General features: G+C 37.8%; 1 protein-coding gene and 1 long non-coding RNA gene across 5 annotated transcripts in view; one reads left to right on the top strand and one right to left on the bottom strand.

Annotated features, from left to right (window-relative positions):
* KIAA0825 (KIAA0825 ortholog) overlaps window positions 1–16751 on the bottom strand; it is a 393731-nt gene that overhangs the window by 53740 nt on the left and 323240 nt on the right. The gene's annotated exons all lie outside the window — the stretch shown is intronic.
* The window catches only part of LOC147584271 (uncharacterized), an 86039-nt gene that overhangs the window by 51425 nt on the left and 17863 nt on the right, over window positions 1–16751 (top strand). The window contains exon 5 of one of the 3 annotated variants that reach the window (XR_015255043.1): window positions 5068–11977. The exons of the other annotated variants lie outside the window; for them this stretch is intronic. This is a non-coding gene — a long non-coding RNA (uncharacterized LOC147584271). Of the gene's footprint in view, window positions 1–5067; window positions 11978–16751 lie in introns of those variants that run through there. 3 annotated transcript variants of the gene reach the window in all.

Below are 16751 nucleotides of genomic sequence, written 5' to 3'. Positions count from 1 at the left end.
GGCTTCTTCAAGCCTCTCTGAAATTAATATATAATCTGATTATCATCAAGAGTTCTTCTAATACTTGCATCATGAATATCTTGAGGTCAGTGTTAACAACCTTTAATCCAATGCTTCAGTGTTTCCCACACATCAAAGGTTTCCCAAAAACTCCTACCATGGGCTGGCTGATTCTCATGTCTCTTCTTTTCTCAATGCTTATCTATCACACTCCTTCAGGCTCCTCTGAAAGTCTAATCACTGTTCATCAAACATTTGTGGACTAACCTTTCACTCCACTTCTGTCTCCAAGTGACATGTGATGTTTGTGAAAACAGTTTTAGGGCATTAATACACCTCTGGAATGGAGGACTAAGCAAAGGATCAAATTGACTATTTTATTAAACACCACGTTGCTGTTCTTTTTTGGTTAGAGAAGTGGAGAGCGTATTTTAAAGGTAGTGTCCTTCTTAGTTCTTTATTTTGACATGGTTATATGTTTTTGTATCAGGGATTATCGTGTTTCTTTTACTCTCCAATTCAGATACTGAGTCAGCAATGTTCTTTTCTCCTAATTAGGTTTTAGTTATATCTAGGGGCTCCCTAGGTGCCTGTGGCCAAGAACTCTAATATAAATAAAAATGCAATATAATTTTCTGTTCTATTATAATTATCAACTGAGTTAAACCTACTGAGATGATTATTAAGCTGCAACACAAACTTTGTGAAATGTGTGGTCCCTGAAAACATTTTTTACCTCAGTCCTAAAACGACCCAAGTTGTCAGAAAGGGGTAAGCTTACATATCACCTTCTTTTTAAAAGCATACTTTCCCAGACCTTCAGAACTTTTCCAAGCCACTCTGCCCTGGCTGTAGTCTGCCCTAATTATCTTTGGCAGTGAAGGAAACTAAGAGGCATCTCCTCAGCTCCTGCTCCTCATCTAGAGTGTTGTAACTGAAGACAGAGGCAGATAAAGGACTATTCTTCTAACTAGAACAAGTTTGGCTTGAGTTATTTTATTTTTTCAAGTATTATATTCTCAAGTATCCTGCAAACATTCTTTCCCTGTATTTCTGTGGTGCCCAAACAAACAGGAACATCATAGATAAAAGGGGGTTTTAAAACAATAACCACAATCATACAACATGGTAAGTAAATAATAACATATTGCATATTTGAAAGTTACTAAAAGAGTAGATCTTAAAATTCCTCATCGTGAAAAAAAATTTTGTAACTATGTATGATGACAGATGTTAACTAGACTTACTGTGTGGCGATCACTTGGTAATGTATACTAGTACTGAATCATGTTGTGCACCTTAAACTAACATGTTATATGTCAACTGTACCTCGATAATAAACAATTATAACAGGCTAAGGAGACATACTGTTTTCACGACTGACAAAACTGATAGCATTCATCCACTTTTGTATCTCATCTTTCATGTACTTCCACAATATAGGGAGGCTCCAAGTAAAACACTTCTTTGCTTTACAATCAGGCTGAACTTATTCCTTAAATCCAAACTGTGGCTTCCATGTTTTATGCTATATTATGGTCTATGATATTAGTATTAAATCAAATCAGACATAAACAATTATAGCCATTGACAGTTAATCATCATACAAAGCTATCAAATATGTAAGTCCATATAGTTCATGGTATTTTTTTTAAAAACTAAGAATATCTAAAATATTTACAAAACAAATGGTTTTTAGTAGCTCTACTGGTTTGTAATTCTGTAATGTACTTTATTTTCCAGCATAATTAATACATTTTAAGTATCTGTTTCAGCTCAAGACTTAAAATATTAACAAATATTCTTTCAGGGAAAATATCATTAAAGCAAGCTTAGAAACTCTAAATCAGAGTAACATTTTACAGACAAACTGCAGTTAAGTAAAACAAACAAATAAACAAAATAACAGGCCTCATGTAATTTTGCTTACAGGGAAACCCATTCCAAGATTCTAATGAGCATTCCAAGCACACAGTGAGAGAGAACCCTTATCTTTGTGAATGACTTCAAAGTATAAAGCTTGGGTTTGAATTAACTAACATCTATTATTCAACAGTTCAGTTCGACAGACATTTACTATACATATAGCACAAGGCACTGAGTTAGGTGGTATGAGGTATAAACAGACATAGAAGACAGGCCTCAAGGAGTGAACAAGCCAGTAACTAGGAGATAAAGATTGCGTACAGGTCACTGCAATAGCAGACAGAAAGTGGTGATGCTATGAAAGGTAAAAACGAAAGGCTGGGTTAGCAGAGAAGCCGGAAGATTCACTTTTAGCTGGGAGTTAATGGAGAAGGCTTTGTGTAGGAGGGAGCATTTGAGTTGAACCTCAGAGGATAGGAAAGATGGGGCAGGGACCTAGGAAGGGCACAGCATGATCAAAGTCTTGCAAATGTGAAAGGAGTAGAGAGGTTTTGAACAAATGGAGCATAGCTTGTCCATGGGAAGACGTGTTAAGGTTGGAAAGAAGCTAATGTTTACACCTGAAAATGGATTGGGGTTTATTCACATAAGAAAAAGTGGTTTTCCATGTTCCCTGTGCATTCAGAATCCCTCTGGAGATCCAGTTAAAATTCCAGTTCCAAGGCCCATCCCAGATACTGGTCTGTGCATGTGCATTTTCAGTGAGCACTCTAGATGCTCTGATCTGTGGTCCTTAGAACCACACTTTGCGAAATACCTGTGTGGGACCTGGAAAGCAGTTCTTCTGAATTTAGAATATATTTTTAGGTAATAGAAACTTTGCATGTTTTTTGAACAGGGAAAATTTGGTTACAGAAACTCTGGTTGTTTCGATTTGTTTATGGCACTAAATATTTTTTTCTATTATGAAAGCAGATAATGAGCCCTTAAAAGGATATTGATAAAATGTAATATCTCTCTCTCTCTCTCTTTCTCTCTCTCTCTCTCTCTCTCTCTCTCTCTCTCTCTCTCACACACACACACACACACACACAAACAGCCTACACCTCCAGATGTAAGAAATTTCTCTTCTACCAAAAAGAGTGTTCAGAAAATAAGCTGTGCAAGCCCAAGAATTCTGCAGAGTTTGAAGTGTCTGTATTCACAAGCAGCGTGAAACATCAAATGCTCTGCACATCAGTAGGTTTGGGTAGAAGAGAAATTTAAATAAGGGATGAACTACGCTGTGAAGCAGTAAGAAGGACTTCTATGTAATCTGACCTGTCAGTGTTAAGTTGAAAAGGGGTGTGCTCATGCTTACATAAATCTTCATGCTGCTTTTACTAATTAACATGTGTAAAAATCATAGGAAAATTTTCCACAGGAGAAGGTGATGCCTCTCCTTACCCCTTTATAATTCATTTTTCTTCTAAGCTTTTTTAATGGTGGCTGGAATCCTGCAGTAGGAATCACATTCTTGATTTTTTGACAGCATTGCCACATTTTCATCCTTTTGGTGTTTCTTAATTTCCGACTCTGCATTTTGACAGCTCAACCCTGTTGATTAATGCCTTGTAGGAACCCCTATATGGCCTGCCTGTTAGCGATCTAATTTTGTGCTGGAATGCCTGGGCTGGTATGTTGAACCGATTCACCACCCAGGTGGCTACATTTGGACTAAATGAGCTGTGAAGGGTTTCATCTTTGCCCATCACAGTCTTCCTTAGCTGAGCCCCACAGTATGCAGCCACCGCTTCGACATGATTTGTCACAACCCATCAATAGAAAATAAATTATTGCCATTCTCACTTGTCAATGGGCTTGTCTTCACTTCGGCTGGCCTAATGATTGGAAGCTCAAAGGGAACATTTCCCATCTTTGTGGAGCATGATTATGACCGAATGCACTGCTCCCCTATGCATCTTGGCCAGTAAAAACACGTAGGGAAAGCAAATTAATTGGCTGTTTTGCGCCAGTGATTAGAACATTACGCTCGAAGTCTGCAGAAACTGATATTAGGCAAGCAAGATTAGGTCGGTTCTGACTTTTATTTGCTTAGTGCAACATGATTAGCAACTGCTTCATTCAAGGTTAGTGCTCTTGCTGCTGAAGAAAATCTTCATAACATAATGATGCTGCATACCTTTAAGCTGATAAGCATGTTCCAGGCAGAAATCAAAAATCTCTTTGGGAAAGGAAGCAAATGAGGAGATGTAACAGAGAACTCATCAAATGGCTTTAGAGCCATTCTTATGTCTGGCACTTTTGAAAATTATATTCCTAGGAAACCCGCTCTGCAAGCTATATTTGCAGAATGTAGAGATGGTAATTGTGTCAGTTCATGAGACAAAGAATAAAAGTACCCAAGGAGCAACACGAAGTAGAAGGTGACACCTTTCAATGAACTAACTAAAAATGAGCTTGCCTTAAAAGAAACCGAAACTCTTCTTTTTTACAAACTACAGAAAGAGCAGGAAGAGCAAAGGATACAATGGCAGGGCATCAAGTTAGACCTCATAATTAAATTCAGAGATACAGTAGATCAAAGAGGAAACTGTATTTAAAAAATTAGGTCTAGGGTGTGGATTTGAGTTTCCCAGTTAACAGCTTTGCCTGCAGTATAATGACAAGGGGCTTTATCTAACAGAACAATAAACAAAGATGCGGTGTACAAGTAAAAGAATGCCTGACACTTTCATTATTTTAAATATGGCGTTGTTTTAGATTTGGGCCATGTCTACAAAACTAAGCAGTTTTTTACGATTGCCCTATCTTATCTACCACCACCACCTAGGAATGAGAGAGGGAAACATACTGTGAATGAAAATCAAAATGTGAGTTCCCAACTTCCATCCTCTCTGGCCTTCTTAGTAAATCTTTTGCCATCTCATTGTTTGTTCTTTAGCCCAGAGACAGATGCCCCAGGAGTACAACTAAATCTGCAAAGGATACACACTTTAGAAATACTATTAAGTGTACTTTCATGTTTGTTTAATGTAGCTCAGGTCTCACCTATGCCACAGAACTTGACGCATGTGGTTTAAGAACACTAAAATGCTTCTGCTCAGTACCAACAGAACCGAGGGATGCAGGGAACTTTTTCCCTACATCATAAATATTTTTGTTTACCAAACCTTTAGCATTTTCTTCCTCTTTTCCTAGCATGAGTTACTGTCTTCTGATCTTTGGAGACATAAGGTTCTTGAGCTCCCAAGTCAACCTCTTTGTCTTCTGGATTAAGGTCACATGTCATCTTGGAGAACTCCTTTCACAGGTTAGTGGTCCTTATTGGAGGAAGTCTTGCCTGCTCAAGGCCTTCCTTCTTGCCCTCTCCTGTTTCCAGCTTCTTCCAGTAAAGCACACTGCATCTTTTACTTCTCCTTTTATCTTCTTCCTGTCTTGGACTATTCAAGTAAGATCTATGTCCTGTATATTTTGTCTGCTATTTGGGTTCTACTTACAACTCAATTTTACCTTCTTGTCTTTGTATTTTGCTGCCCCCCAATTTTTTTAAATGTACACACACTATCCTTTACTTGACCCCATCTGCTCAAATTTGATCCTGGTGAACATTCTTTATCTTCTTTAGCTCCTAGATCACGATATTTCCTTACAAAGCATATCCCTAACTGCATTCTGAGATGTGACTATATGTTTTATGTACACAATGATACACACACACACACACACACACACACACACACACACACAAACACACATACACAAATTAAATTTGGGGTCTTTTTAGAAATTATGTACCCATACCTGAATCAACACTGGGAAGTTAGATGAGAGATCACCTGGTATATTAATAAATACACAGTTGTTACTCTATATTTAACACATAGATGGTTTTTGCTACCCAATGGCTGCCTTTATCTATGCTGTCTATGCAGTGGTTGCTGTCAATACTATGAATATTTGTGTGATTTCAACATATATTTGTAATATTTCGTATTTATTAAGATAGTAAGGATTTGTACTACACACATTTGTCGTCTGTGGAAGGTGAAAAAATAAATTTTTAAAAACAAAGTAGTCGTGTGTTTCTCAAACTTTTTCCCAATCAAAAAAAAAAAAAAAAGCAAAATGATTGAATTCTTCAAAGTAAAAATAAACAATCTTATCTCTTTAGCTCCTGTTTATATACTGTTAAAATTAGAATTATGAAACACATGCAATGTCAAGATTAGGAAATAGGGTCTAGAAAACATCTGCATCAAGGCTTTACAATACACATATCGACCCTAAAGAGACAGCTCTCTCAAGAAAAGTGGAGGGTCTGAGATTTTACCCCGTTTTCAAGCTAACCAAATAGCCTGTCACAGTCTCATAAATGCTGACAAAAACACAAGGCCTTTAGGAAAGAGGCAAAGATGTTACTTAATCAGGGCACCAGGGGCAAATCAGCTTCAGGTTCACGTTGTTACTATAGCTCCTCAAGTTGCACAGGGCAATGCAGATTGGCCCAGGTGGATGCTGCACCCATAGAGGGTTTGTGTCTCAGCTGAGGAATCTCAAAATTAGGCAATCTACTCTTACAAGATGGCTTCTGGAAAATGCACCTACCCTTTGCCCCTAAAGGGGACATTATCTTTATTATCTTGGTGAAGAAACAAATCTGTCTGTCCTGAGGGAGGCACTACCTCTGTCATCCAAAGGCTTTTTGCTATCGCCAACATCCCTGAAACGCAAACATCCTTGGAAAGATAGTCCAGAACAAAAGCTGTCATCACCTGTGGAAACACCATGGAGAGCTACCACCTTAATAAAGTTTTAAATACTATTAATAATATTCATTAGAATACTTCTGTGGTCTAGGTTGCTGTGTATATTATATCATTTAATTTTATCAATAGGTCTATGAAATAAGTACTATTATCCTCATTTCATAGATAAGAAAAATTGAAACACTCTAAGTTACTTGACCAGAGAGGACGTTTTTCTGCAGTACCTGCTACTCAGTATGCTGTATAGATAATAGTAATATTCTTGTGTAAAAAATAACTAGTCAGAACCAAATTTTGATGCATGCATTTCAGAAAGGAGGCATAAAATGAAGTTCCTGATAGGCTATTGAAACAAGTCTGGATTTGACTAGTTATAATCAATATGAATCGTGTACACTTGTATATTCTTTTGTAATTGAACATGGGGTTTCACAGATATTATTTTTTCTTTCAAAAACTATTGTTTGGTTGTCTACTCTAGGAAAAGTATTACGTTTGGTTGTAGTGAACAGAAATAATGTTCTTGCCTTCACTGAGCTTAAAGTCTAATCACAGAGAACACTGTCAAACAAGTAATACATAATTACTTAGTGACATTGCATACTTTGACCTGGATGATCTCATTTATTTCCCCCAGAATGTGTTGCCATATATATATATATATATACTTACTCATGACCTCCCAGAACTACAACTCTGGTTTCTATCTGACTGTGAGTTTCATATTTTTTTATCTGAAAGTTTTGCTAGGCATCTTGGGTGTTTCTTCCCACAAAAGGCTTTTTCTCTGGTGCTCTCTACCTCAGTGAATGACAGAACCATTTATCCAGTGACCAAATGAGACATTTGAGCATCATAATTTTGCTTTTTTCTGATAAACCATCAAGTCCTATTTTATCTACTAAATATATTTTGAATTAATCCCCAGTGCCACTCATTTAATTTAGGACACCATTGTCTCTGGTGAGAATGACTGCAAGACTGACTTGCAAGTTGGTATTTTACTATCTCCTATTTTGCCCACCCCCTCTAAACCCATCTCCACTTTTCAGTTAGAACTAATTCTCTACAAAGGAAAGTTGGTTAAGTCATTTCCCTATTTAAAACTTTTGATTCTCCATAGTCCTTAGGATAAATTCTTTGCAGAACACACAAAAGTGCTTTATGAGGGGACCCAGACTCATCTTTTACCTTAACCAACTCTGATTTCCAGCATAGATAACTATTTTCACATGTGAATGTATAATGTTCTTTCTCATCTTGAGTGGCACAGGTGCTGTTTTGTGCAATGGAATACTACTTTGCTTTTTTGCCTTCACTTGTCTGACTCTCCTTCCAGCTTTGCCTGGCCAACTCCTATCCTTTGAATCCTAAAGTGTTGCTCTTATTGTGAAGTCCTTGCTGCTGTTCCTAATTTGGATTGAATTTCCTTCCTCTGTATTTCAGACAGCACCTGTCCTCTGATGATGGCATACATCATATTGGACTGTAACTGCCTTTCTATTTGTTTTTATATACTACAAACCCCAGGAGGGACAGGAACTGTGTCTTCTTTACCATTCTGTACAAAGTGCTGAAGTACCGAGCACATACCACACTCTCAGTATTTTTTAATGCATAGATGAGTATATACATAAATGAGTGAATAAGTGAACAAATGAACTAGGACTCCTGTAATTTTCTCTACAGCTCATGTGATGCATGGAGAAGAGGGGCTCTACACAGATTAGACTCTTCTCTCTCTTATTAAGTAATTGGGGACATATTTGAAAAGAAATGGAAATTAAACCATCAAATAAAAACAAGATAATAAAAAGGAAACCCTTCAAAATAGGCTTTTATTCATTTAAACAAACCTTTGATATAAGAGAAGTTCGTTTTTGTTTGGCCTTGTCTCACTTCCACACCCTTTCCTAATTAGCATCACTCTCCCCACCTCCAGCCTCTTCTCCTAAATCAATATCTGAGTGTTCTTGCTGAGCTTAGCTGCCCAAAGCCATACACTGTTGGGGCCCCAGAGCTTGCCCTGTTTGAGGAATTCGCCCGGTCCTGGCTATCTTTATCTTGCCTTAATCAAACTTCATTTCATCCTACATTCCTTTGCAAATGTAACACTGGCTAATATCCTAATGGCCCAAGGAATTATTTTTGCATTCTAGGAGTTAAAATGCCTCAATTCAATGGAAAGAGAACAGTAAATACATGAGCAACTGTGACAAGCTATTGAGCTTTAGAACACACATCAAATAATAATCTCCATTCAGACTTTTTCCCTGTGTTTGTGTGCGGGCCTAGCCTGAGTTCTGACAAAGAAAAATCATTAAAACATTGTTAATTGTATATATGAAATACAAATTTGGTTAAGAGTAGGATAATCTAAATCACAACGTTCAAACGACATTTAACTTGCTTCTCTTTTCCTATTGAGGAATTCATTAAGGAAATACGACAGGCAAACAATTTCAAAGGACAAGAGAACAGAAGTGAGAGCTTCAGAAAGATGACTTTTTAGGTTGCAGAAAGCATTGGGTGACAAATATTCAGGGAATCAGGAAGCAAGATGGAATGGCAGTGAAGGAAATGGAAAAGAAGCATCCGAATGGCAATAAGAGATAAGGGCCCAGTGGAAATTTGAATGTATTACCAAAGGAGAGCAGAAGCTAATGAAAGTAGTAAGAAAACAGACTTCATGTGCATGAGCACAAGTCTTCATCCAGGAGGTACATTTCACACAGGCGAGAGGAGAGATCAATGCAAGAAGTAAACCAGGGTGCAGGAAACACCATTGATTGAGGAATGGGAGAAAGGGTTCAGAAGACAGCATAGAACAAAGATTTGACCTTAGACTTAGTGTGGGGGTTGTGAAGAATCAGATATTTTTTAAAAAATTGATGAGCTGAAATATTGACAGAGATTATAGAGATATGTTTTTGTCTGGCTCTAAATATGAGATAAAGATGGAAAGAAAGATTTATGAGTTAAAGTTCCTTCTATTTTTATTATTGCTAGTCTCATTGGCCTAAGTACTTGTTTTCTCTATTTCTCTCTTCCCATTTTCCCTGATTACTCTTTCTAAAAGCCATTTGATTATGTCAACCTAGTTACTGCTTTGTTAGTTACCTTTTATGAGCCCCTTCCTTATCTCCTAGTACTTTAATGCCTTGGCTCCTTTCCTTCTCCAGTAAGCTTCTTGAAAAGGGTGGGCCTTACCTCGAATGCATTTTCTCCTAGTCATAGTAATCTACCTGGCCTAATCAATGACCTAATCAGTGAACACTTTTGATCCTAATCTCTGGCATTTGAACTAACTAATGCTTGTTCTTTCAAGAAACTCTCTCCTCATTGCTTTCTTACTTCTTCTCTTCTGGTTGTCCTCCCTGTCTGATCAATCCCCAGGAGTTCCTCCTCCACCTATCGCTACCCCCACCCCTTCTCTGAACTCCACAAACCCTTCTTTGGCCATCTCATCACCTTCTGTCAAGTAAACCCCTAGGCATTCCTGAGGACTCTCACCTGATAAGCTCCAAAGCCATATTTGCAACTATTCATACTTCCATGAGGATAAAGTCCTGGCACCTCAGATTCAGTATCCAAACTAGTATTCATTATCTCACTGCCTCCTCTTGACCCCATAGTAGATGCTCCTTCATTGTGATTTTGGTGTATTGGGGAAGACAATTCAGTTCATCCCATTGAAAAAGACTCTCCCAACTTGCTTTGTTCAGGCTGGTCCAGCACCCCCAGCATATCACCTTAACATCATTCCATCAGTTTAGAATTACACATCAGCTGGGTGATTTGACCCCAGATAGGTATTGGTTCTGTCTAACTGTAGGAAACAGAGAACAAAGTAAGAATGTAATAACAACAGTGTTTAAGGAAGATCACTCTGGCATTCAACAGAAGGGATTTAGGCCTGAATCTGGAACTTCAGTCTGGGACTTGGGATGAAAAGGTAGGGATAGCAGTGGGCATAGACAAAGAGGAACATTTGTGTAAGACATGCTGAGAGAAATGTTGCTGGGAGGCAGTTCCATTCAGCTGGAATAGAAGGTATGTTTAGTTGCTGTCATTTAAGCTTTTTTAAAAACTTGGCTTTTCACACCGGTCAGGAGGAATAAAGCAATTCATTTGCGATAACAGGAGGTAAAAGGCAGTGACTGCCTGGTGCTATAGGACCCTGGGCCGGGCCTGTCAGGCTCCCATTCATACTAGCGGACTCTGTCTGCCCTGAGCCGATTAGCATAAACACCACTAGGGCTCCATTTGGAGAGGTGAGCCATGTTTCTCCACCTCCTCTCCTCCCCTCCAAAGAATAGATTCACAGGAATTTTTTCTAAGAACTTTCCTATGCCAGAGACAGCCACAAAAGAACAGGAAATAGCTTGCTGGTTTTTTTTTTTTTTCTTTTTTACACATTTCTAATCCTCTACTATTGCCCTTTCTTTGGTGATATTTTAGGAGAACTGAAAAGTACAGAAACAGATTAGATTAAAATCTATATTTTAATCTTCCAGTTGCCAAATTTCCATGAATTTATGTTAATTAAATAACTCGAATCGGGCCCTCATTTACACATTTACTCCTTAATTATTGTGATTATCTTCACTTTAAAATTCTACATCATCTAGAAACGAGTCCCATAAAACAAAAAATATTATGACATATTAATGTTGACATAAGGGGAAAATATGAACATCTCAAAAGATTTTTCCCTTTTTTACCATACATACATGTAAGAGTTGAATATGAGGCAATTATTCAAGCATTTCAGAGTTCAAAATATCTCGATAACTGAAGGAAACATTTCAAACTTAACTATTTACATCTACTTTTCCATTTTATTTGGTGAGTCTAGACAATTTCAAATGGCATACGTCATTTTGTATTGTCTTAGAATGGAAATACACGTAAACAGCATAATCAGAGAACTTAGCAAGAGAATAAAGGGCTTCACTTTGACAAATGTACAGTTCTCGGCGATGTCTGGTATCACATCTTTTGCACACAGTGGCCTCTTTTATAGCTGAGCAGAGCACCACAGATGAGAAATCATGAAGACAGAACTTCTGCAGTGATGCAGTTTTCACAAAACTAAGTGGTGAATGAAATCCTGTCAGGATCATCATGCACTGAACGAGCAGCCCATTGGACAACATATTTAGTTATATACACCCATAGTGTAGATAAGCCTATATTTTAAAATGATAGTTTGACTTAAATTTACTTTCTTTAAATTTAGTTCAAACATGGAGAATTAGGGTAGAGAACTATAGGGGAACACTTCTGCTTTTTATATATTCAGGTATAAGTGTTTTGTTTAAAAAAAAAAAGAAAGAAAAGGACAGATAAATCTATTATAGAGATTTAAGGTGTCAGTATTGAGAAGATAAAAACAGATATGGGCCCGAAACACATGATACTAAGGGGGTTGTGTGATTTGTAATCAGAATCACTTATAAAGCAGATTTTCTTATCAAAATAAGAAAGTGGGAATTCTACAAATGTCTTATTATTGGACTCTATTACAATTTGAACATATTACCCAATAATATATAAGCATGGGGCTCATTGAGTCAAAGTAGTGAAATTCAGAAAACATTGAATTTATAGAATGTTTGGTTTAAGTCATGTGCATAAAAACAGTGTAACACTTCACATAAATAAGTAGGCGTTCTGGGAACATAACACCATTAGTAACTCCAAAGTCATATCAAAAGCCAGACATACAAGAAACCAAAATGATCATAGCAGTAATGATACCCCTTAAAAACCACTCAAATGGGGGCACCTGGGTGGTTCAGTCGGTTGAGCAGAAGACTCTTGATTTCAGCTCTGGTCATGATTTCACAGTTTATAGGATTGAGCTCTGCGTCAGGCTCTGCTGACAGAGTGGAGCCTGCTTGAGATTCTTCTCTCTCTACACCCCTCCCCCGCTTGTGCACACGTGTGCACACTCTCTCTCTCAAAGTAAAAAATAGAAAAATAAAAAAAAAAAAACACCACACACATTCAATTGAATGCTTCTGCAATCTTGAACTATCTATAGTTTCCCAAAATCAAATGTAGGGTCACAACTTTTGCTTTTGTTCATGCTTTTCTCCCCTATGCCTTGAACACCTTTGCTTCTGTTTTCTACCTAAAGCCTACTGGTCAGCTTAGACTGAGTTCCAACCATCCTGCTTTTGGAACGCCTTTTCTGACTCCACAGACTGAGTTAGGTGTTCCTCTCTATCCAACAGCATTCCAAACATATCTCTAGTAACCATAATACTTGAAAGGATTTGCCCCATTGTAAGTGATCTGAGGACAAAGAGTGTGTTTACCTCTTCATCTTTTATCCCCTTGCTTTGGCACAATGCTTGTCACTGTGGCCATTGAAGGAATGGCTGTTGAACTAAACCAAAGTGCAGAATTGGACATTCCAGAAGAGGTATGAGGAAACGGGAGACGGCCAACATACCATAAGAGTTGATAATGTGCTACGATTAAATCGATTAAATTGGGGTGTTTCATTTAAGCATTTACCCCATGTAACTTGCCTCTAAGACTAATTATGTTCCTTCCTTCCCACTGCATACTTCTTCCCAATATCACATGCTAAAATCCTACCCACACTTCAAAGTCTCCAGCAAATTACCTGTTCTTATTTTCTTATTTTTCAACTGGATATTATTCATGTGACCCTGACCCATAAATTTTTGTTGTTGTTGTTGTTCTTATGACATTTACTTTATTCAGCTTTGGATTCCCATTATATATTTATATCCTATCCATCTTTGTGCTCGTATACTGACTACCACTAAGCTTTATACATACTAAATACTCTGTAAATACTTTTTAATTTAATGCAGTTAACCGAAGGCAAAAACAATTTGTAGTAATGATATATTGGTAACAGATTATAAATATTACCTTGCTAAGGTCACGAGCTATAAAGAAAAAAATGTTTTCTTTAAAAAAATCATAAGCTATGTGAATTTCTACTTTCTCATGAATGTTCGTGGCAGTTTATTTGTAAAAGTCAACAATTGAAAATAACCCCAGTGTCCACCAACAGATGAATGAATAAACAATAAAGCAATAAGGGGGCGTCTGGGTGGCTCAGGTCATGATCTCATGGTTCATGAGTCCGAGCCCTGCATCGGGCCCTGGGCTGATGTTGTGGAGCCTGATTGGGATTCTCTCTCTTACCCTCTCTCTTTGCCCCTCCTCTGCTCTATCTCTCTCCTGAAATAAATAAATCTTAAAAAAAAAAAACAAAAAAACTAAAGAAAAAACAATAAAACAATAAAAATGAACATGCAACAACATGGATAAATCTGAAAATAATTATGCTGAATAAAAACAGACAAAGGAGTATTACTGTATGATTCAATTCATATAAAACTGGTTGCTTGGGAATAGGGAAGGGCTAAGTGAGAAGCATTATCAAGTGGGATGAGAAACTCTGAAGGATAATGGAAATGTTCATTATCTTGATTCTGGCGATGGGTTAAGGGTATACATATGTCAAAACTTACTAATTTGTACACTTTATCATATGTAATCATCAATTATATCTTAGTAAAGCTGTTTTTAAAATTCCTCCTTTAAAATAATTTGTGGGGTGCCCAGGTGGCTCAGTCGGTTAAGCGTCTGCCTTCTACTTGGGTCATGATCTCACTGTTTGTGAGTTCGAGCCCCACATCTGGCTCTGTGCTGACAGCTCAGAGCCTGGGGCCTGTTCAGATTCTGTGTCTCTATCTGTCTCTGCCCCTCCCCTTCTCACTCATGTGTGCTCTCTCTCTCTCTCTCTCTCCAAAGTAAATAAACATTAAAAAAAATTTTTAATAAGTAAAAATAAAATAAAATAATTTGTAGTAAATAATTTGATCTGGTTCTTTTATACATTTGCTGTACATGGTAAGCCAATTTAAGAAGATAAACTGCACTAAGTCTTAGAACTATTTTAATATGAGAATGAAAACTGTTAATACTAATCTATTTTAAATACTAAAGCAGATTCTTCTACCTGGCAACAAATATGTGTTAGGATGATCTACAATTCAGACGCCTCACTAACCATTCACCCATTTGAGTGAAGTTATACATGCCTCTTAGTTTTATTTATTTCACTAATTTTGTAATTAAAAAAATAATAAATCCAGATTATTATAATTCTTATTCATTTTCTCTCTTCCAAGAGAATCATGTGTTAGGTTTTAATCCCAACAAGAGAGGGTGCTGATAATGCTTGTTCTTCCATAGAGTAGCAGATGTGACCCTGAGGGTCCCACCCTTTTAGCCCAAGGGGTAGAGCCTGCTAAAATTCCAAAAGGGGCTTGAATGAAGAGTGACTTCTCCACCTAGTTGGCCAGGACTGGGAATCTGCCCTCATCCCTGGCCTCCCCTAGGAACTGCCACATGAGAGACACTCCCATCCAATCCACCAGACATTTACTGACTATGAGTAAATAGTATGCATTTCTATGTCCTCACAGATGCAGACTGTAAAGGTCCCACCAGCATACCTGTAAGGATTATTTGTGTGAAATCAGTCATGGCCAGTATATGTATCAAGGCCCTTAGCTATGTCTGAGGTGAGAGAGGCCAGATGAGGGAACATTCTAAGAGAAGGAGCTTCCTGAAGATTAGGGAGTAAGGCCCAGTGGACAAGGGAAGGGGACAACATTATAGCTTCTGCCCGTTCTCTAGCCACCAACCAGTCCATCCTGTCACCAACAGGTCAGAGCTCAGTTCCTTGGTTGCTAGAGCTTTTTTTTTTTTTTTTTAAATTTTTTTTTTTCAACGTTTATTTATTTTTGGGACAGAGAAAGACAGAGCATGAACGGGGGAGGGGCAGAGAGAGAGGGAGACACAGAATCAGAAACAGGCTCCTGGCTCTGAGCCATCAGCCCAGAGCCTGACGCAGGGCTTGAACTCATGGACCGCGAGATCGTGACCTGGCTGAAGTCGGACGCTTAACTGACTGCGCCACCCAGGCGCCCCTAGAGCTTTTAAGATCTCAAGGAAAATCTAAGTAGCCCCTAAGGAATGAGACATCCACCTCCCTATTTTCTGGTAAATTCCTTCTATCACTGAAGGAACAAATACACAGTGTCTTTTCATTCCACTCAGTGTTTCACTAAAGATAATGTTTCATTCAATATTTCAGTTAAGAAGGGGGAAAGAAAAGAGGAGAAGATTATATAATGGAAGGATGGAAGGGTGCTATACTTTTTTTTTTTTTTTTTTTTTTTGAGCAGGTGGGAACAGCCGTTTATTCTATGCATATGCCTTGGTACCACTTACTATTTTGAGTAACCAAGAAAACAACTATCTAGATGGTGGCAGGAGAGAAATATAGAAAAAAACAAGGTTGGGGTGCCTGGGTGGCTCAGTTGGTTGAGCGTCTAACTCTTGATTTTGGCTTAGGCCATGATCCCAGGGTTGTGGGATCAAGCTCCGTGTTGGGCTCTGTGCTTTGTGTGGAACCTGCTTAAGATTCTCTCTCTCTCTCTGCCCCTCTCCCCTAATTATGCTCTCTCTAAAATAAAAGAATTTTTTTTTTAAATAGCAAGGATTTAAGTAGCAAGAATGTTATTGTCTAAATTGGAACATAATGTAGAAGATCACAGTGAAATGTGCCAAGAGACCATTTGTGACCACGGATTGTGCCACTATATGTTTACTTTGTAAAGATGCACTCTTGCATAATTAGCTCTCAACAGTTGTAAAAGCATGTCTTAATGCAGTAAGGCATCATTTTATTTACTTTTCTATATGATGCTCATATAAAAATAAGTCTGCTTTATTCAACCATACATCAGATACTTCTCATTTCTAAGGGTCAATATGTTTTGATTGGTAAACATCAAATATATGAAAACTAGATTTCGACCAAATAACACTCTATCTTTTGTCATTATAGTAGCTCCTAACTTTGAAAAGTTAATTTCACATTTCATTTTCACTATGTTACAATCCTGTGAGAGGGATGGTATTGGTAAAAATCACAGGTAAACCGACATATGATACTTGCTTAAGTCAGAGTGTTAGTCAGGGATTAGCTAGTTATCTGTGGTGCCATATCTGGGATATGTCTCCTGGGTTCCACATCTGTGCTGTATTTAG

This window comes from Puma concolor, chromosome A1 (assembly GCF_028749965.1).
Source record: "Puma concolor isolate L17-30 chromosome A1, mPumCon1.1.hap2, whole genome shotgun sequence".
Classification (NCBI taxonomy): domain Eukaryota; kingdom Metazoa; phylum Chordata; class Mammalia; order Carnivora; family Felidae; genus Puma; species Puma concolor.
The sequence above is the reverse complement of the archived record's forward strand: the minus strand, read 5'-3'. Positions and strand labels throughout refer to the sequence as shown.